Source organism: Chlorocebus sabaeus, chromosome 5 (assembly GCF_047675955.1).
Source record: "Chlorocebus sabaeus isolate Y175 chromosome 5, mChlSab1.0.hap1, whole genome shotgun sequence".
In the NCBI taxonomy this organism is placed as follows: domain Eukaryota; kingdom Metazoa; phylum Chordata; class Mammalia; order Primates; family Cercopithecidae; genus Chlorocebus; species Chlorocebus sabaeus.
Window position 1 is genome coordinate 30,192,838 of NC_132908.1, and position 21,938 is coordinate 30,214,775.

The 21,938-nt window shown below is 41.0% G+C and overlaps 1 pseudogene; it reads left to right on the plus strand.

Moving 5' to 3' along the window:
• Window positions 1–20,685: 20,685 nt before the first annotated feature.
• Window positions 20,686–21,831, plus strand: LOC140711620 (uncharacterized; annotated as a pseudogene).
• Window positions 21,832–21,938: the final 107 nt, after the last annotated feature.

The following is a 21,938-nucleotide window of genomic DNA, read 5'->3' on the forward strand; positions in this document are numbered from 1 at the left end:
GAAGCCTTTGGCTAAGGCTGTTCTTGTGGAATTGGCAAAGGGATATTTGGAAGCCCATAGAGGGCTACGGTGAAAAAGGAAATATCTTCCGTTCAAAACTGGAAAGAAGCTTTCTGAGAAACTACTCTGTGTTCTGTTAATTCATCTCACAGAGTTACATCTTTCCCTTCAAAAAGCCTTTGGCTATGGCTGTTCTTGTGGAATTGGCAAAGGGATATTTGGAAGCCCATAGAGGGCTACGGTGAAAAAGGAAATATCTTCCGTTCAAAACTGGAAAGAAGCTTTCTGAGAAACTACTCTGTGTTCTGTTAATTCATCTCACAGAGTTACATCTTTCCCTTCAAAAAGCCTTTCGCTAAGGCTGTTCTTGTGGAATTGGCAAAGGGATATTTGGAAGCCCATAGAGGGCTATGGTCAAAAAGGAAGTATCTTCCGTTCAAAACTGGAAAGAAGCTTTCTGAGAAACTGCTCTGTGTTCTGTTAATTCACCTCACAGAGTTTCATCTTTCCCTTCAAGAAGCCTTTCGCTAAGGCTGTTCTTGTGGAATTGGCAAAGGGATATTTGGAAGCCCTTAGAGGGCTATGGTGAAAAAGGAAATACCTTCCGTTCAAAACTGGAAAGAAGCTTTCTGACAAACTGCTCTGTGTTCTGTTAATTCATCTCACAGAGTTACATCTTTCCCTTCAAGAAGCCTTTCGCTAAGGCTGTTCTTGTTCAATTGGCAAAGGGATATTTGGAAGCCCATAGAGGGCTACGGTGAAAAAGGAAATATCTTCCGTTGAAAAGTGGAAAGAAGCTTTCGGAGCAACTGCTCTGGGTTCTGTGAATTCATCTCACAGAGTTACATCTTTCCCTTCAAGAAGCCTTTCGCTAAGGCTGTTCTTGTGGAATTGGCAAAGGGATATTTGGAAGCCCATAGAGGGCTATGGTGAAAAAGGAGATATCTTCCGTTCAAAACTGGAAAGAAGCTTTTTGAGAAAAGGCTCTGTGTTCTGTTAATTCATCTCACAGAGTTACATCTTTCCCTTCAACAAGCCTTTCGCTAAGGCTGTTCTTGTGGAATTCGCAAAGTGATATTTGGAAGCCCAAAAGGGCTATGGTGAAAAAGGAAATATCTTCGTTCAAAAGTGGGGAGAAGCTTTCTGAGATACTGCTCTGTGTTCTGTTAATTCATCTCACAGAGTTACATCTTTCCCTTCAAGAAGCCTTTCGCTAAGGCTGTTCTTGTGGAATTGGCAAAACGATATTTTGAAGCCCATAGAGGGCTACGATGAAAACGGAAATATCTTCCGTTCAAAACTGGAAAGAAGCTTTCTGAGAAACTGCTCAGTGTTCTGTTAATTCATCACACAGAGTTACATGTTTTCCTTCAAGAAGCCTTTCGCCAAAGCTGTTCTTGTGGAATTGGCAAAGGGATATTTGGAAGCCTATAGAGGGCTACGTTGACAAAGGAAATATCCTCCGTTCAAAACTAGAAAGAAGCTTTCTGAGAAACTGCTCTGTGTTCTGTTAATACATCTCAGAGAGTTACATCTTTCCCTTCAAGAAGCCTTTCGCTAAGGCTGTTCTTGTGGAATTGGCAAAGGGATACTTGGAAGCCCTGAGAGGACTATGGTGAAAAAGGAAATATCTTCCGTTCAAAACTGGAAAGAAGCTTTCTGAGAAGCTGCTCTGTGTTGTGTTAATTCATCTCACAGAGTTATATCTTTCCCTTCAAGAAGCCTTTCGCTAAAGCTGTTCTTTTGGAATTGGCAAAGGGATATTTTGGAGCCCATAGAGGCCTATGGTGAAAAAGGAAATATCTTCCGTTCAAAACTGGAAAGATGCTTTCTGAGAAACTGCTCTGTGTCCTCTTAATTCATCTCACAGAGTTACATCTTTCCCTTCAAGAAGCATTTTGCTAAGGCTGTTTTGTGGAATTGGCAAAGTTATATTTGAAAGCCCATAGAGGGCTATGGTGAAAAAGGAAATATCTTCCGTTCAAAACTGGAAAGAAGCTTTCTGAGAAACTGCTCTGTGTTCTGTTAATTCATCTCACAGAGTTACATCTTTCCCTTCAAGAAGCCTTTCGCTAAGGCTGTTCTTGTGGAATTGGCAAAGGGATATTTGGAAGCCCATAGAGGGCTATGGTGAAAAAGGAAATATCTTCCGTTCAAAACTGGAAAGAAGCTTTCGGAGAAACTGCTCTGTGTTCTGTTAATTCATCTCACAGAGTTACATCTTTCCCTTCAACAAGCCTTTCGCTAAGGCTGTTCTTGTGGAATTGGCAAAGTGATATTTGGAAGCCCATAGAGGGCTATGGTGAAAAAGGAAATATGTTTCGTTCAAAACTGGAAAGAAGCTTTTTGAGAAACTGCTCTGTGTTCTGTTCATTCATCTCACAGAGTTACATCTTTCCCTCCAAGAAGCCTTTCACTAAGTCTGTTCTTGTGGAATTGGCAGAACGATATTTGGAAGCCCATAAAGGGCTATGGTGAAAAAGGAAATATCTTCCGTTCAAACCTGGAAAGAAGCTTTCTGAGAAACTGCTCTGTGTTCTGTTAATTCATCTCACAGAGTTACATCTTTCCCTTCAAGAAGCCTTTCGCTAAGGCTGTTCTTGTGGAATTGGCAGAACGATATTTGGAAGCCCATAGAGGGCTATGGTGAAAAAGGAAATATCTTCCGTTCAAACCTGGAAAGAAGCTTTCTGAGAAACTGCTCTGTGTTCTCTTAAATCATCTCACAGAGTTACATCTTTCCCTTCAAGAATCTTTCGCCAAGGCTGTTCTTGTGGAATTGGCAAAGTTATATTTGGAAGCCCATAGAGGGCTATGGTGAAAAAGGAAATATCTTCCGTTCAAAACTGGAAAGAAGCTTTCTGAGAAACTGCTCTGTGTTCTGTTAATTCATCTCAAAGAGTTACATCTTTCCCTTCAAGAAGCCTTTCGCTAAGGCGGTTCTTGTGGAATTGACAAAGGGATATTTGGAAGCCCATAGAGGGCTATGGTGAAAAAGGAAATATCTTCCATTCAAACCTGGAAAGAAGCTTTCTGAGAAACTGCTCTGTGTTCTGTTAATTCATCTCACAGAGTTACATCTTTCCCTTCAAGAAGCCTTTCGCTAAGGCTGTTCTTGTGGAATTGGTAAAGTGATATTTGGAAGCCTATAGAGGGCTATGGTGAAAAAGGAAATAACTTCCGTTAAAAACTGGAAAGAAGCTTTCTGAGAAACTGCTCTGTGTTCTCTTAATTCATCTCACAGAGTTACATGTTTCCCTTCAAGAAGCCTTTCGCTAAGGCTGTTCTTTTCGAATTGGCAAAGGGATATTTTGAAGCCCATAGAGGCCTATGGTGAAAAAGGAAATATCTTCCGTTCAAAACTGGTAAGATGCTTTCTGAGAAACTGCTCTGTGTTCTGTTAATTCATCTCACAGAGTTACATCTTTCCCTTCAAGAAGCCTTTCGCTAAGGCTGTTCTTGTGGAATTGGCAAAGTTATATTTGGAAGCCCATAGAGGGCTATGGTGAAAAAGGAAATATCTTCCGTTCAAAACTTTAAAGAAGCTTTCTGAGAAACTGCTCTGTGTTCTGTTAATTCATCTCAAAGAGTTACATCTTTCCCTTCAAGAAGCCTTTCGCTAAGGCGGTTCTTGTGGAATTGGCAAAGTGATGTTTGGAAGCCCATGGAGGGCTACGGTGAAAAAGGAAATATCTTCCGTTCAAAACTGGAAAGAAGCTTTCTGAGAAACTGCTCTGTGTTCTGTTAATTCATCTCACAGAGTTACATCTTTCCCTTCAAGAAGCCTTTCCATAAGGCTGTTCTTGTGGAATTGGCAAAGGGATATCTGGAAGCCCATAGAGGGCTATGGTGAAAAAGGAAATATCCTCCGTTCAAAACTGGAAAGAAGCTTTATGAGAAACTGTTCTGTGTTCTGTTAATTCATCTCACAGAGTTACATCTTTCCCTTCAAGAAGCCTTTCGCTAAGGCTGTTCTTGTGGAATTGGCAAAACGATATTTGGAAGCCCATAGAGGGCTACGGTGAAAAAGGAAATATCTTCCGTTCAAAACTGGAAAGAAGCTTTCTGAGAAACTGCTCTGTGTTCTGTTAATTCATCTCACAGAGTTACATCTTTCCCTTCAATAAGCCTTTCGCTAAGGCTGTTCTTGTGGAATTGGCAAAGGGATATTTGGAAGCCCATAGAGGGCTATGGTGAAAAAGGAGATATCTTCCGTTCAAAACTGGAAAGAAGCTTTTTGAGAAAAGGCTCTGTGTTCTGTTAATTCATCTCACAGAGTTACATCTTTCCCTTCAACAAGCCTTTCGCTAAGGCTGTTCTTGTGGAATTCGCAAAGTGATATTTGGAAGCCCAAAAGGGCTATGGTGAAAAAGGAAATATCTTCGTTCAAAAGTGGAGAGAAGCTTTCTGAGATACTGCTCTGTGTTCTGTTAATTCATCTCACAGAGTTACATCTTTCCCTTCAAGAAGCCTTTCGCTAAGGCTGTTCTTGTGGAATTGGCAAAACGATATTTTGAAGCCCATAGAGGGCTACGATGAAAACGGAAATATCTTCCGTTCAAAACTGGAAAGAAGCTTTCTGAGAAACTGCTCAGTGTTCTGTTAATTCATCACACAGAGTTACATGTTTTCCTTCAAGAAGCCTTTCGCCAAAGCTGTTCTTGTGGAATTGGCAAAGGGATATTTGGAAGCCTATAGAGGGCTACGTTGACAAAGGAAATATCCTCCGTTCAAAACTAGAAAGAAGCTTTCTGAGAAACTGCTCTGTGTTCTGTTAATACATCTCAGAGAGTTACATCTTTCCCTTCAAGAAGCCTTTCGCTAAGGCTGTTCTTGTGGAATTGGCAAAGGGATACTTGGAAGCCCTGAGAGGACTATGGTGAAAAAGGAAATATCTTCCGTTCAAAACTGGAAAGAAGCTTTCTGAGAAGCTGCTCTGTGTTGTGTTAATTCATCTCACAGAGTTATATCTTTCCCTTCAAGAAGCCTTTGGCTAAGGCTGTTCTTTTGGAATTGGCAAAGGGATATTTTGGAGCCCATAGAGGCCTATGGTGAAAAAGGAAATATCTTCCGTTCAAAACTGGAAAGATGCTTTCTGAGAAACTGCTCTGTGTCCTCTTAATTCATCTCACAGAGTTACATCTTTCCCTTCAAGAAGCATTTCGCTAAGGCTGTTTTGTGGAATTGGCAAAGTTATATTTGAAAGCCCATAGAGGGCTATGGTGAAAAAGGAAATATCTTCCGTTCAAAACTGGAAAGAAGCTTTCTGAGAAACTGCTCTGTGTTCTGTTAATTCATCTCACAGAGTTACATCTTTCCCTTCAAGAAGCCTTTCGCTAAGGCTGTTCTTGTGGAATTGGCAAAGGGATATTTGGAAGCCCATAGAGGGCTATGGTGAAAAAGGAAATATCTTCCGTTCAAAACTGGAAAGAAGCTTTCGGAGAAACTGCTCTGTGTTCTGTTAATTCATCTCACAGAGTTACATCTTTCCCTTCAACAAGCCTTTCGCTAAGGCTGTTCTTGTGGAATTGGCAAAGTGATATTTGGAAGCCCACAGAGGGCTATGGTGAAAAAGGAAATATGTTTCGTTCAAAACTGGAAAGAAGCTTTTTGAGAAACTGCTCTGTGTTCTGTTCATTCATCTCACAGAGTTACATCTTTCCCTCCAAGAAGCCTTTCACTAAGTCTGTTCTTGTGGAATTGGCAGAACGATATTTGGAAGCCCATAAAGGGCTATGGTGAAAAAGGAAATATCTTCCGTTCAAACCTGGAAAGAAGCTTTCTGAGAAACTGCTCTGTGTTCTGTTAATTCATCTCACAGAGTTACATCTTTCCCTTCAAGAAGCCTTTCGCTAAGGCTGTTCTTGTGGAATTGGCAGAACGATATTTGGAAGCCCATAGAGGTTATGGTGAAAAAGGAAATATCTTCCGTTCAAACCTGGAAAGAAGCTTTCTGAGAAACTGCTCTGTGTTCTCTTAATTCATCTCACAGAGTTACATCTTTCCCTTCAAGAATCTTTCGCTAAGGCTGTTCTTGTGGAATTGGCAAAGTTATATTTGGAAGCCCATAGAGGGCTATGGTGAAAAAGGAAATATCTTCCGTTCAAAACTGGAAAGAAGCTTTCTGAGAAACTGCTCTGTGTTCTGTTAATTCATCTCAAAGAGTTACATCTTTCCCTTCAAGAAGCCTTTCGCTAAGGCGGTTCTTGTGGAATTGACAAAGGGATATTTGGAAGCCCATAGAGGGCTATGGTGAAAAAGGAAATATCTTCCATTCAAACCTGGAAAGAAGCTTTCTGAGAAACTGCTCTGTGTTCTGTTAATTCATCTCACAGAGTTACATCTTTCCCTTCAAGAAGCCTTTCGCTAAGGCTGTTCTTGTGGAATTGGTAAAGTGATATTTGGAAGCATATAGAGGGCTATGGTGAAAAAGGAAATAACTTCCGTTAAGAACTGGAAAGAAGCTTTCTGAGAAACTGCTCTGTGTTCTCTTAATTCATCTCACAGAGTTACATGTTTCCCTTCAAGAAGCCTTTCGCTAAGGCTGTTCTTTTCGAATTGGCAAAGGGATATTTTGAAGCCCATAGAGGCCTATGGTGAAAAAGGAAATATCTTCCGTTCAAAACTGGTAAGATGCTTTCTGAGAAACTGCTCTGTGTTCTGTTAATTCATCTCACAGAGTTACATCTTTCCCTTCAAGAAGCCTTTCGCTAAGGCTGTTCTTGTGGAATTGGCAAAGGGATACTTGGAAGCCCATAGAGGACTATGGGGAAAAAGGAAATATCTTCCGTTCAAAACTGGAAAGAAGCTTTCTGAGATGCTGATCTGTGTTCTGTTAATTCATCTCACAGAGTTACATCTTTCCCTTCAAGAAGCCTTTCGCTAAATCTGTTCTCGTGGATTTGGCAAAGGGATATTTGGAAGCCCATAGAGGGCTACGGTGAAAAAGGAAATATCTTCCGTTCAGAACTTTAAAGAAGCTTTCTGAGAAACTGCTGTGTGTTCTGTTAATTCATCTCAAAGGGTTACATCTTTCCCTTCAAGAAGCCTTTCGTTAAGGCGGTTCTTGTGGAATTGGCAAAGGGATATTTGGAAGCCCATAGCTGGCTATGGTGAAAAAGGAAATATCTTCCATTCAAAACTGGAAAGAAGCTTTCTGAGTAACTGCTCTGTGTTCTGTTAATTCATCTCACAGAGTTACATCTTTCCCTTCAAGAAGCCTTTCGCTAAGGCTGTTCTTGTGGAATTGGCAAAGGGATATTTGGAAGCCCATAGAGGGCTATGGTGAAAAAGGAAATATCTTCCGTTCAAAACTGGAAAGAAGCTTTCTGAGAAACTGCTGTGTGTTCTGTTAATTCATCTCACAGAGTTACATCTTTCCCGTCAAGAAGCCTTTCGCTAAGGCTGTTCTTGTGGAATTGGCAAAGGGATATCTGGAAGCCCATAGAGGGCTATGGTGAAAAAGGAAATATCCTCCGTTCAAAACTGGAAAGAAGCTTTCTGAGAAACTGCTCTGTGTACTGTTAATTCATGTCACAGAGTTACATCTTTCTCTTCAAGAAGCCTTTCGCTAAGGCTGTTCTTGTGGAATTGGCAAAGGGATACTTAGAAGCCCATAGAGGACTATGGTGATAAAGGAATTATCTTCCATTCAAAACTGGAAAGAAGCTTTCTGAGAAACTGCTCTGTGTTCTGTTAATTCATCTCACAGTGTTACATCTTTCCCTTCAAGAAGCCTTTCGCTAAGGCTGTTCTTGTGGAATTGGCAAAGGGATATTTGGAAGCCCATAGAGGGCTATGGTGAAAAAGGAAATATCTTCCGTTCAAAACTGGAAAGAAGCTTTCTGGGAAACTGCTCTGTGTTCTGTTAACTCATCTCACAGAGTTACATCTTTCCCTTTAACAAGCCTTTCGCTAAGGCTGTTCTTGTGGAATTGGCAAAGTGATACTTTGAAGCCCATGGAGGGCTACGGTGAAAAAGGAAATATCTTCCGTTCAAAACTGGAAAGAAGCTTTCTGAGATGCTGATCTGTGTTCTTTTAATTCATCTCACAGAGTTACATGTTTCCCTTCAAGAAGAATTTCGCTAAGGCTGTTCTTGTGGAATTGGCAAAGGGATATCTGGAAGCCCATAGAGGGCTATGGTGAAAAAGGAAATATCCTCCGTTCAAAACTGGAAAGAAGCTTTCTGAGAAACTGCTCTGTGTTCTGTTAATTCATCTCACAGAGTTACATCTTTCCGTTCATAAGCCTTTCGCTAAGGTTGTTCTTGTGGAATTGGCAAAGTGATATTTGGAAGCCCATAGAGGGCTATGGTGAAAAAGGAAATAACTTCCGTTCAAAACTGGAAAGAAGCTTTCTGAGAAACTGCTCTGTGTTCTGTTAATTCATCCCACAGACTTACATCTTTCCCTTCAAGAAGCCTTTCGCTAAGGCTGTTCTTGTGGAATTGGCAAAGTGATGTTTGAAAGCCCATGGAGGGCTACGGTGAAAAAGGAAATATCTTCCGTTCAAAACTGGAAAGAAGCTTTCTGAGGAACTGCTCTGTGTTCTGTTAATTCATCTCACAGATTTACATGTTTCCCTTCAAGAAGCCTTTCCATAAGGCTGTTCTTGTGGAATTGGCAAAGGGATATCTGGAAGCCCATAGAGGGCTATGGTGAAAAAGGAAATATCCACCGTTCAAAACTGGAAAGAAGCTTTATGAGAAACTGTTCTGTGTTCTGTTAATTCATCTCACAGAGTTACATCTTTCCCTTCAAGAAGCCTTTCGCTAAGGCTGTTCCTGTGGAATTGGCAAAGGGATATTTGGAAGCCCATAGAGGGCTATGTTGAACAAGGAAATAACTTCGGTTCAAAACTGGAAAGAAGCTTTCTGAGAAACTGCTCTGTGTTCTCTTAATTCATCTTAAAGAGTTACATCTTTCTCTTCAAGAAGCCTTCCGCTAAGGCTGTTCTTGTGGAATTGGCAAAACGATATTTGGAAGCCCATAGAGGGCTACGGTGAAAAAGGAAATATCTTCCGTTCAAAACTGGAAAGAAACTTTCTGAGAAACTGCTCTGTGTTCTGTTAATTCATCTCACAGAGTTACATCTTTCCCTTCAATAAGCCTTTCGCTAAGGCTGTTCTTGTGCAATTGGCAAAGGGATATTTGGAAGCCCATAGAGGGCTATGGTGAAAAAGGAGATATCTTCCGTTTAAAACTGGAAAGAAGCTTTCTGAGAAACTGCTCTGTGTTCTGTTAATTCATCTCACAGAGTTACATCTTTCCCTTCAAGAAGCCTTTGGCTTAGGCTGTTCTTGTGGAATTGGCAATGGGATATTTGGAAGCCCATAGAGGGCTACGGCGAAAAAGGAAGTATCTTCCGTTCAAAACTGGAAAGATGCTTTCTGAGAAACTACTCTGTGTTCTGTTAATTCATCTCACAGAGTTACATCTTTCCCTTCAAAAAGCCTTTCCTAAGGCTGTTCTTGTGGAATTGGCAAAGGGATATTTGGAAGCCCATAGAGGGCTATGGTGAAAAAGGAAATATCTTCCGTTCAAAACTGGAAAGAAGCTTTCTGAGAAACTGCTCTGTGTACTGTTAATTCATGTCACAGAGTTACATCTTTCTCTTCAAGAAGCCTTTCGCTAAGGCTGTTCTTGTGGAATTGGCAAAGTGATATTTGGAAGCCCATAGAGGGCTATGGTGAAAAAGGAAATATCTTCCGTTCAAAACTGGAAAGAAGCTTTCTGGGAAACTGCTCTGTGTTCTGTTAACTCATCTCACAGAGTTACATCTTTCCCTTCAAGAAGCCTTTCGCTAAGGCTGTTCTTGTGGAATTCGCAAAGTGATATTTTGAAGCCCATGGAGGGCTACGGTGAAAAAGGAAATATCTTCCGTTCAAAACTGGAAAGAAGCTTTCTGAGAAACTACTCTGTGTTCTGTTAATTCATCTCACAGAGTTACATGTTTCCCTTCAAGAAGAATTTCGCTGAGGCTGTTCTTGTGGAATTGGCAAAGGGATATCTGGAAGCCCATAGAGGGCTAAGGTGAAAAAGGAAATATCCTCCGTTCAAAACAGGAAAGAAGCTTTCTGAGAAACTGCTCTGTGTTCTGTTAATTCATCTCACAGAGTTACATCTTTCCCTTCAAGAAGCCTTTCGCTAAGGCTGTTCTTGTGGAATTGGCAAAGTGATATTTGGAAGCCCATAGAGGGCTATGGTGAAAAAGGAAATAACTTCCGTTCAAAACTGGAAAGAAGCTTTCTGAGAAACTGCTCTGTGTTCTGTTAATTCATCTCACAGACTTACATCTTTCCCTTCAACAAGCCTTTTGCTAAGGCTTTTCTTGTGGAATTGGCAAAGTGATGTTTGGAAGCCCATGCAGGGCTACGGTGCAAAAGGAAATATCTTCCGTTCAAAACTGGAAAGAAGCTTTCTGAGAAACTGCTCTGTGTTCTGTTAATTCATCTCACAGATTTACATGTTTCCCTTCAAGAAGCCTTTCCATAAGGCTGTTCTTGTGGAATTGGCAAAGGGATATCTGGAAGCCCATAGAGGGCTATGGTGAAAAAGGAAATATCCTCCATTCAAAACTGGAAAGAAGCTTTCTGAGAAACTGTTCTGTGTTCTCTTAATTCATCTCACAGAGTTACATCTTTCCCTTCAAGAAGGCTTTTGCTAAGGCTGTTCTTGTGGAATTGGCAAAACGATATTTGGAAGCCCATAGAGGGCTATGGTGAACAAGGAAATAACTTTGGTTCAAAACTGGAAACAAGCTTTCTGAGAAACTGCTCTGTGTTCTCTTAATTCATCTTAAAGAGTTACATCTTTCCCTTCAAGAAGCCTTTCGCTAAGGCTGTTCTTGTGGAATTGGCAAAACGATATTTGGAAACCCATAGAGGGCTACGGTGAAAAAGGAAATATCTTCCGTTCAAAACTGGAAAGAAGCTTTCTGAGAAACTGCTCTGTGTTCTGTTAATTCATCTCACAGAGTTACATCTTTCCCTTCAAGAAGCCTTTCGCTAAGGCTGTTCTTGTGGATTTGGCAAAGGGATATTTGGAAGCCCATAGAGGGCTATGGTGAAAAAGGAGATATCTTCCGTTCTAAACTGGAAAGAAGCTTTTTGAGAAAAGGCTCCGTGTTCTGTTAATTCATCTCACAGAGTTACATCTTTCCCTTCAACAAGCCTTTCGCTAAGGCTGTTCTTGTGGAATTCGCAAAGTGATATTTGGAAGCCCAAAAGGGCTATGGTGAAAAAGGAAATATCTTCGTTCAATAGTGGAGAGAAGCTTTCTGAGATACTGGTCTGTGTTCTGTTAATTCATCTCACAGAGTTACATCTTTCCCTTCAAGAAGCCTTTCGCTAAGGCTGTTCTTGTGGAATTGGCAAAGGGATATTTGGAAGCCCTTAGAGGGCTATGGTGAAAAAGGAAATATCTTCCGTTCAAAACTGGAAAGAAGCTTTCTGAGAAACTGCTCTGTGTTCTGTTAATTCATCTCACAGAGGTACATCTTTCCCTTCAAGAAGCCTTTGGCTAAGGCTGTTCTTGTGGAATTGGCAAAGGGATATTTGGAAGCCCATAGAGGGCTACGGTGAAAAAGGAAATATCTTCCGTTCAAAACTGGAAAGAAGCTTTCTGAGAAACTACTCTGTGTTCTGTTAATTCATCTCACAGAGTTACATCTTTCCCTACAAAAAGCCTTTCGCTAAGGCTGTTCTTGTGGAATTGGCAAAGGGATATTTGGAAGCCCTTAGAGGGCTATGGTCAAAAAGGAAGTATCTTCCGTTCAAAACTGGAAAGAAGCTTTCTGAGAAACTGCTCTGTGTTCTGTTAATTCACCTCACAGAGTTTCATCTTTCCCTTCAAGAAGCCTTTCGCTAAGGCTGTTCTTGAGGAATTGGCAAAGGGATATTTGGAAGCCCTTAGAGGGCTATGGTGAAAAAGGAAATACCTTCCGTTCAAAACTGGAAAGAAGCTTTCTGACAAACTGCTCTGTGTTCTGTTAATTCATCTCACAGAGTTACATCTTTCCCTTCAAGAAGCCTTTCGCTAAGGCTGTTCTTGTTCAATTGGCAAAGGGATATTTGGAAGCCCATAGAGGGCTACGGTGAAAAAGGAAATATCTTCCGTTGAAAAGTGGAAAGAAGCTTTCGGAGCAACTGCTCTGGGTTCTGTTAATTCATCTCACAGAGTTACATCTTTCCCTTCAAGAAGCTTTTCGCTAAGGCTGTTCTTGTGGAATTGGCAAAGGGATATCTGGAAGCCCATAGAGGGCTATGGTGAAAAAGGAAATATCCTCCGTTCAAAACTGGAAAGAAGCTTTCTGAGAAACTGCTCTGTGTTCTGTTAATTCATCTCACAGAGTTACATCTTTCCCTTCAAGAATCCTTTCGCTAAGGCTGTTCTTGTGGAATTGGCAAAGTGATATTTGGAAGCATATAGAGGGCTATGGTGAAAAAGGAAATAACTTCCGTTCAAAACTGGAAAGAAGCTTTCTGAGAAACTGCTCTGTGTTCTGTTAATTCATCTCACAGAGTTACATCTTTCCCTTCAAGAAGTCTTTCGCTAAGGCTGTTCTTGTGGAATTGGCAAAGGGATATTTGGAAGCCCATAGAGGCCTATGGTGAAAAAGGAAATATCTTCCGTTCAAAACTGGAAAGATGCTTTCTGAGAAACTGCTCTGTGTTCTCTTAATTCATCTCACAGAGTTACATCTTTCCCTTCAAGAAGCCTTTCGCTAAGGCTGTTCTTGTGGAATTTTCAAAGTGATATTTGGAAGCACATAGAGGGCTATGGTGAAAAAGAAAATACCTTCCGTTCAAAACTGGAAAGAAGCTTTCTGAGAAACTGCTCTGTGTTCTGTTAATTCATCTCACAGAGTTACATCTTTCCCTTCAAGAAGCCTTTCGCTAAGGCTGTTCTTGTGGAATTGGCAAAGGGATATTTGGAAGCCCATAGCGGCCTATGGTGAAAAAGGAAATATCTTCCGTTCAAAACTGGAAAGAAGCTTTCTGAGAAACTGCTCTGTGTTGTGTTAATTCATCTCACAGAGTTACATCTTTCCCTTCAAGAAGCTTTTCGCTAAGGCTGTTCTTGTGGAATTGGCAAAGTGATATTTGGAAGCCCATGGAGGGCTACGGTGAAAAAGGAAATATCTTCCGTTCAAAACTGGAAAGAAGCTTTCTGAGAAACTGCTCTGTGTTCTGTTAATTCATCTCACAGAGTTACATCTTTCCCTTCAAGAAGAATTTCGCTAAGGCTGTTCTTGTGGAATTGGCAAAGGGATATCTGGAAGCCCATAGAGGGCTATGGTGAAAAAGGAAATATCCTCCGTTCAAAACTGGAAAGAAGCTTTCTGAGAAACTGCTCTGTGTTCTGTTAATTCATCTCAGAGAGTTACATCTTTCCCTTCAAGAAGCCTTTCGCTAAGGCTGTTCTTGTGGAATTGGCAAAACGATATTTGGAAGCCCATAGAGGGCTACGGTGAAAAAGGAAATATCTTCCGTTCAAAACTGGAAAGAAGCTTTCTGAGAAACTGCTCTGTGTTCTGTTAATTCATCTCACAGAGTTACATCTTTTCCTTCAAGAAGCCTTTCGCTAAGGCTGTTCTTGTGGAATTGGCAAAGTTATATCTGGAAGCCCATAGAGGGCTATGGTGAAAAAGGAAATATCTTCCGTTCAAAACTGGAAAGAAGCTTTCGGAGAAACTGCTCAGTGTTCTGTTAATTCATCTCACCGAGTTACATCTTTCCCTTCAAGAAGCCTTTCGCTAAGGCTGTTCTTGTGGAATTGGCAAAGGGATATTTGGAAGCCCATAGAGGGCTACGGGGAAAAAGGAAATATCTTCCGTACAAAACTGGAAAGAAGCTTTCTGAGATACTGCTCTGTGTTGTGTTAATTCATCTCACAGAGTTACATCTTTCCCTTCAAAAAGCCTTTCGCTAAGGCGGTTCTTGTGGAATTGACAAAGGGATATTTGGAAGCCCATAGAGGGCTACGGTGAAAAAGGAAATACCTTCCATTTAAAACTGGAAAGAAGCTTTCTGAGAAACTGCTCTGTGTTCTGTTAATTCATCTCACAGAGTTACATCTTTCGCTTCAAGAAGGCTTTCGCTAAAGCTGTTCTTGTGGAATTGGCAAGGGGATATTTGGAAGCCCATAGAGCGCTATGGTGAAAAAGGAAATATCTTCCGTTCAAAACTGGAAAGAAGCTTTCTGAGAAACTGCTCTGTGTTCTGTTAATTCATCTCACAGAGTTACATCTTTCCCTTCAACAAGCCTTTCGCTAAGGCTGTTCTTGTGGAATTGGAAAAGTGATATTTGGAAGCCCATGGAGGGCTACGGTGAAAAAGGAAATATCTTCCGTTCAAAACTGGAAAGAAGCTTTCTGAGAAACTGCTCTGTGTTCTGTTAATTCATCTCACCGAGTTACATGTTTCCCTTCAAAAAGCCTTTCGATAAGGCTCTTCTTGTGGAATTGGCAAAGGGATATCTGGAAGCCCATAGAGGGCTATGGTGAAAAAGGAAATATTCTCCGTTCGAAACTAGAAAGAAGCTTTCTGAGAAACTGTTCTGTGTTCTGTTAATTCATCTCACAGAGTTACATCTTTCCCTTCAAGAAGCCTTTCGCTAAGGCTGTTCTTGTGGAATTGGCAAAGGGATATTTGGAAGCCCATAGAGGGCTATGGTGAACAAGGAAATAACTTCGGTTCAAAACTGGAAAGAAGCTTTCTGAGTAACTGCTCTGTGTTCTCTTAATTCATCTCACAGAGTTACATCTTTCCCTTCAAGAAGCCTTTTGCTAAGGCTGTTCTTGTGGTATTGGCAAAGTTATATTTGGAAGCCCATAGAGGGCTATGGTGAAAAAGGAAATATCTTCCGTTCAAAACTGGAAAGAAGCTTTCGGAGAAACTGCTCAGTGTTCTGTTAATTCATCTCACCGAGTTACATCTTTCCCTTCAAGAAGCCTTTCGCTAAGGCTGTTCTTGTGGAATTGGCAAAGGGATATTTGGAAGCCCATAGAGGGCTACGGTGAAAAAGGAAATATCTTCCGTTCAAAACTGGAAAGAAGCTTTCTGAAAAACTGCTTGTGTTCTGTTAATTCATCTCACAGAGTTACATCTTTCCCTTCAAGAAGCCTTTCGCTAAGGCTGTTCTTGTGGAATGGCAATGGGATATTTGGAAGCCCATAGAGGGCTATGATGAAAAAGGAAATATCTTCCGTTCAAAACTGGAAAGAAGCTTTCTGGGATACTGCTCTGTGTTCTGTTAATTCATCTCACAGAGTTACATCTTTCCCTTCAAAAAGTCTTTCGCTAAGGCTGTTCTTGTGGAATTGGCAAAGGGATATTTGGAAGCCCATAGAGGGCTATGGTGAAAATGGAAATATCTTCCGTTCAAAACTGGAAAGAGGCTTTCTGAGAAACTGCTCTGTGTTCTGTTAATTCATCCCACAGAGTTACATCTTTCCCTTCAAGAAGCCTTTCGTTAAGGCTGTTCTTGTGGAATTGGAAAAGGGATATTTGGAAGCCCATAGAGGGCTATGGTGAAAAAGGAAATACCTTCCGTTCAAAACTGGAAAGAAGCTTTCTGACAAACTGCTCTGTTTTCTGTTAATTCATCTCACAGAGTTACATCTTTCCCTTCAAGAAGCCTTTCGCTAAGGCTGTTCTTGTGGAATTGGCAAAGGGATATTTGGAAGCCGATAGAGGGCAACGGTGAAAAAGGAAATATCTTCCGTTGAAAAGTGGAAAGTACCTTTGGAGCAACTGCTCTGGGTTCTGTTAATTCATCTCACAGAGTTACATCTTTCCCTTCAAGAAGCCTTTCGCTAAGGCTGTTCCTGTGGAATGGGCAAAGGGATATTTGGAAGCCCATAGAGGCCTATGGTGAAAAAGGAAATATCTTCCGTTCAAAACTGGAAAGATGCTTTCTGAGAAACTGCTCTGTGTTCTCTTAATTCATCTCACAGAGTTACATCTTTCCCTTCAAGAAGCCTTTCGCTAAGGCTGTTCTTGTGGAATTTTCAAAGTGATATTTGGAAGCACATAGAGGGCTATGGTGAAAAAGAAAATACCTTCCGTTCAAAACTGGAAAGAAGCTTTCTGAGAAACTGCTCTGTGTTCTGTTAATTCATCTCACAGAGTTACATCTTTCCCTTCAAGAAGCCTTTCGCTAAGGCTGTTCTTGTGGAATTGGCAAAGTGATATTTGGAAGCCCATGGAGGGCTACGGTGAAAAAGTTAATATCTTCCGTTCAAAACTGGAAAGAAGCTTTCTGAGAAACTGCTCTGTGTTCTGTTAATTCATCTCACAGAGTTACATCTTTCCCTTCAAGAAGAATTTCGCTAAGGCTGTTCTTGTGGAATTGGCAAAGGGATATCTGGAAGCCCATAGAGGGCTATGGTGAAAAAGGAAATATCCTCCGTTCAAAACTGGAAAGAAGCTTTCTGAGAAACTGCTCTGTGTTCTGTTAATTCATCTCAGAGAGTTACATCTTTCCCTTCAAGAAGCCTTTCGCTAAGGCTGTTCTTGTGGAATTGGCAAAACGATATTTGGAAGCCCATAGAGGGCTACGGTGAAAAAGGAAATATCTTCCGTTCAAAACTGGAAAGAAGCTTTCTGAGAAACTGCTCTGTGTTCTGTTAATTCATCTCACAGAGTTACATCTTTCCCTTCAAGAAGCCTTTCGCTAAGGCTGTTCTTGTGGAATTGGCAAAGTTATATTTGGAAGCCCATAGAGGGCTATGGTGAAAAAGGAAATATCTTCCGTTCAAAACTGGAAAGAAGCTTTCGGAGAAACTGCTCAGTGTTCTGTTAATTCATCTCACCGAGTTACATCTTTCCCTTCAAGAAGCCTTTCGCTAAGGCTGTTCTTGTGGAATTGGCAAAGGGATATTTGGAAGCCCATAGAGGGCTATGGTGAAAAAGGAAATATCTTCCGTACAAAACTGGAAAGAAGCTTTCTGAGATACTGCTCTGTGTTGTGTTAATTCATCTCACAGAGTTACATCTTTCCCTTCAAAAAGCCTTTCGCTAAGGCTATACTTGTGGAATTGGCAAATTGATATTTGGAAACCCATAGAGGGCTATGGTGAAAAAGGAAATATCTTCCGTTCAATACTGGAAAGAAGCTTTCTGAGAAACTGCTCTGTGTTCTGTTAATTCATCTCACAGAGTTACATCTTTCCCTTCAAGAAGCCTTTCGCTAAGGCGGTTCTTGTGGAATTGGCAAAGGGATGTTTGGAAGCCCATAGAGGGCTATGGTGAAAAAGGAAATATCTTCCATTCAAAACTGGAAAGAAGCTTTCTGAGAAACTGCTCTGTGTTCTGTTAATTCATCTCACCGAGTTACATCTTTCCCTTCAAGAAGCCTTTCGCTAAGGCTGTTCTTGTGGAATTGGCAAAGGGATATTTGGAAACCCATAGAGGGCTATGGTGAAAAAGGAAATATCTTCCGTTCAAAACTGGAAAGAAGCTTTCTGAGAAACTACTCTGTGTTCTGCTAATTCATCTCACAGATTTACATGTTTCCCTTCAAAAAGCCTTTCGATAAGGCTCTTCTTGTGGAATTGGCAAAGGGATATCTGGAAGCCCATAGAGGGCTATGGTGAAAAAGGAAATATTCTCCGTTCAAAACTGGAAAGAAGCTTTCTGAGAAACTGCTCTGTGTTCTGTTAATTCATCTCACATAGTTACATCTTTCCCTTCAAGAAGCCTTTCGCTAAGGCTGTTCTTGTGGAATTGGCAAAGGGATATTTGGAAGCCCATAGAGGGCTATGGTGAAAAAGGAAATATCTTCCGTTCAAAACTGGAAAGAAGCTTTCTGAGAAACTGCTCTGTGTTCTGTTAATTCATCTCAAAGAGTTACATCTTTCCCTTCAAGAAGCCTTTCGCTAAGGCGGTTCTTGTGGAATTGACAAAGGGATATTTGGAAGCCCATAGAGGGCTACGGTGAAAAAGGAAATACCTTCCATTTAAAACTGGAAAGAAGCTTTCTGAGAAACTGCTCTGTGTTCTGTTAATTCATCTCACAGAGTTACATCTTTCGCTTCAAGAAGGCTTTCGCTAAAGCTGTTCTTGTGGAATTGGCATGGGGATATTTGGAAGCCCATAGAGCGCTATGGTGAAAAAGGAAATATCTTCCGTTCAAAACTGGAAAGAAGCTTTCTGAGAAACTGCTCTGTGTTCTGTTAATTCATCTCACAGAGTTACATCTTTCCCTTCAACAAGCCTTTCGCTAAGGCTGTTCTTGTGGAATTGGAAAAGTGATATTTGGAAGCCCATAGAGGGCTACGGTGAAAAAGGAAATATCTTCCGTTCAAAACTGGAAAGAAGCTTTCTGAGAAACTGCTCTGTGTTCTGTTCATTCATCTCACCGAGTTACATGTTTCCCTTCAAAAAGCCTTTCGATAAGGCTCTTCTTGTGGAATTGGCAAAGGGATATCTGGAAGCCCATAGAGGGCTATGGTGAAAAAGGAAATAGTCTCCGTTCGAAACTAGAAAGAAGCTTTCTGAGAAACTGTTCTGTGTTCTGTTAATTCATCTCACAGAGTTACATCTTTCCCTTCAAGAAGCCTTTCGCTAAGGCTGTTCTTGTGGAATTGGCAAAGGGATATTTGGAAGCCCATAGAGGGCTATGGTGAACAAGGAAATAACTTCGGTTCAAAACTGGAAAGAAGCTTTCTGAGTAACTGCTCTGTGTTCTCTTAATTCATCTCACAGAGTTACATCTTTCCCTTCAAGAAGCCTTTTGCTAAGGCTGTTCTTGTGGTATTGGCAAAGTTATATTTGGAAGCCCATAGAGGGCTATGGTGAAAAAGGAAATATCTTCCGTTCAAAACTGGAAAGAAGCTTTCGGAGAAACTGCTCAGTGTTCTGTTAATTCATCTCACCGAGTTACATCTTTCCCTTCAAGAAGCCTTTCGCTAAGGCTGTTCTTGTGGAATTGGCAAAGGGATATTTGGAAGCCCATAGAGGGCTACGGTGAAAAAGGAAATATCTTCCGTTCAAAACTGGAAAGAAGCTTTCTGAAAAACTGCTTGTGTTCTGTTAATTCATCTCACAGAGTTACATCTTTCCCTTCAAGAAGCCTTTCGCTAAGGCTGTTCTTGTGGAATGGCAATGGGATATTTGGAACCCCATAGAGGGCTATGATGAAAAAGGAAATATCTTCCGTTCAAAACTGGAAAGAAGCTTTCTGGGATACTGCTCTGTGTTCTGTTAATTCATCTCACAGAGTTACATCTTTCCCTTCAAAAAGTCTTTCGCTAAGGCTGTTCTTGTGGAATTGGCAAAGGGATATTTGGAAGCCCATAGAGGGCTATGGTGAAAATGGAAATATCTTCCGTTCAAAACTGGAAAGAGGCTTTCTGAGAAACTGCTCTGTGTTCTGTTAATTCATCCCACAGAGTTACATCTTTCCCTTCAAGAAGCCTTTCGTTAAGGCTGTTCTTGTGGAATTGGAAAAGGGATATTTGGAAGCCCATAGAGGGCTATGGTGAAAAAGGAAATACCTTCCGTTCAAAACTGGAAAGAAGCTTTCTGACAAACTGCTCTGTTTTCTGTTAATTCATCTCACAGAGTTACATCTTTCCCTTCAAGAAGCCTTTCGCTAAGGCTGTTCTTGTGGAATTGGCAAAGGGATATTTGGAAGCCGATAGAGGGCAACGGTGAAAAAGGAAATATCTTCCGTTGAAAAGTGGAAAGTACCTTTGGAGCAACTGCTCTGGGTTCTGTTAATTCATCTCACAGAGTTACATCTTTCCCTTCAAGAAGCCTTTCGCTAAGGCTGTTCCTGTGGAATGGGCAAAGGGATATTTGGAAGCCCATAGAGGGCTATTGTGAAAAAGGAAATATCCTCCGTTCAAACCTGGAAAGAAGCTTTCTGAGAAACTGCTCTGTGTTCTGTTAATTCATCTCACAGAGTTACATCTTTCCCTTCAAGAAGCCTTTCGCTAAGGCTGTTCTTGTGGAATTGGCAAAGGGATATTTGTAAGCCCATAGAGGGCTATGGTGAAAAAGGAAATATCTTCCGTTCAAAACTGGAAAGAAGCTTTCTGAGAAACTGCCCTGTGTTCTGTTAATTCATCTCACAGAGTTACATCTTTCCCTTCAAGAATCCTTTCGCTAAGGCTGTTCTTGTGGAATGGCAATGGGATATTTGGAAGCCCATAGAGGGCTACGGGGAAAAAGGAAATATCTTCCGTACAAAACTGGAAAGAGGCTTTCTGAGAAACTGCTCTGTGTTGTGTTAATTCATCTCACAGAGTTACATCTTTCCCTCCAAAAAGCCTTTCGCTAAATCTATTTTTGTGGAATTCGCAAAGGGATATTTGGAAGCCCATAGAGGGCTATGATGAAAAAGGAAATATCTTCCGTTCAAAACTGGAAAGAAGCTTTCTGAGAAAATGCTCTGTGTTCTGTTAATTCATCTCAAAGAGTTACATCTTTCCCTTCAAGAAGCCTTTCGCTAAGGCGGTTTTGTGGAATTGGCAAAGGGATATTTGGAAGCCCATAGAGGGCTATGGTGAAAAAGGAAATATCTTCCATTCAAAACTGGAAAGAAGCTTTCTGAGAAACTGCTCTGTGTTCTGTTAATTCATCTCACAGAGTTACATCTTTCCCTTTAAGAAGCCTTTCGCTAAGGCTGTTCTTGTGGAATTGGCAAAGGGATATTTGCAAGCCCATAGAGGGCTATGGTGAAAAAGGAAATATCTTCCGTTCAAAACTGGAAAAAAGCTTTCTGAGAAACAGCTCTGTGTTCTGTTAATTCATCTCACAGAGTTACATCTTTCCCTTCAAGAAGCCTTTCGCTTAGGCTGTTCTTGTGGAATTGGCAAAGGGATATTTGGAAGCCCATAGAGGGCTATGGTGAAAAAGGAAATATCTTCCCTTCAAAACTGGAAAGAAACTTTCTGAGAAACTGCTCTGTGTTCTGTTAATTCATCTCACAGAGTTACATCTTTCCCTTCAAGAAGCCTTTGGCTAAGGCTGTTCTTGTGGAATTGGCAAAGGGATATTTGGAAGCCCATAGAGGGCTACGGTGAAAAAGGAAATATCTTCCGTTCAAAACTGGAAAGAAGCTTTCTGAGAAACTGCTCTGTGTTGTGTTAATTCATCTCACAGAGTTACATCTTTCCCTTCAAAAAGCCTTTCGCTAAGGCTGTTCCTGTGGAATTGGCAATGGGATATTTGGAAGCCCATAGAGGGCTATGATGAAAAAGGAAATATCCTCCGTTCAAAACTGGAAAGAAGCTTTCTGAGAAACTGCTCTGTGTTCTGTTAATTCATCTCACAGAGTTACATCTTTCCCTTCAAGAAGCCTTTCGCTAAGTCTGTTCTTGTGTAATTGGCAAAGGGATACTTGGAAGCCCATAGAGGACTATGGTGAAAAAGGAAATATCTTCCGTTCAAAACCGGAAAGAAGCTTTCTGAGATGCTGCTCTGTGTTCTGTTAATTCATCTCACAGAGTTACATCTTTCCCTTCAAAAAGCCTTTCGCTAAGGCTGTTCTTGTGGATTTGGCAAAGGGATATTTGGAAGCCCTTAGAGGGCTATGGTGAAAAAGGAAATACCTTCCGTTCAAAACTGGAAAGAAGCTTTCTGAGAAACTGCTCTGTGTTCTGTTAATTCAACTCACAGAGTTACATCTTTCCCTTCAAGAAGCCTTTCGCTAAGGCTGTTCTTGTGGAATTGGCAAAGTGATATTTGGAAGCCCATAGACGGCTATGGTGAAAAAGGAAATATCTTCCGTTCAAAACTGCAAAGAAGCTTTCTGAGAAACTGCTCTGTGTTCTTTTAATTCATCTCACAGAGTTACATCTTTCCCTTCAAGAAGCCTTTCGCTAAGGTTGTTCTTGTGGGATTGGCAAAGGGATACTTGGAAGCCCATAGAGGACTATGGTGAAAAAGGATATATCTTCCGTTCAAAACTGGAAAGAAGCTTTCT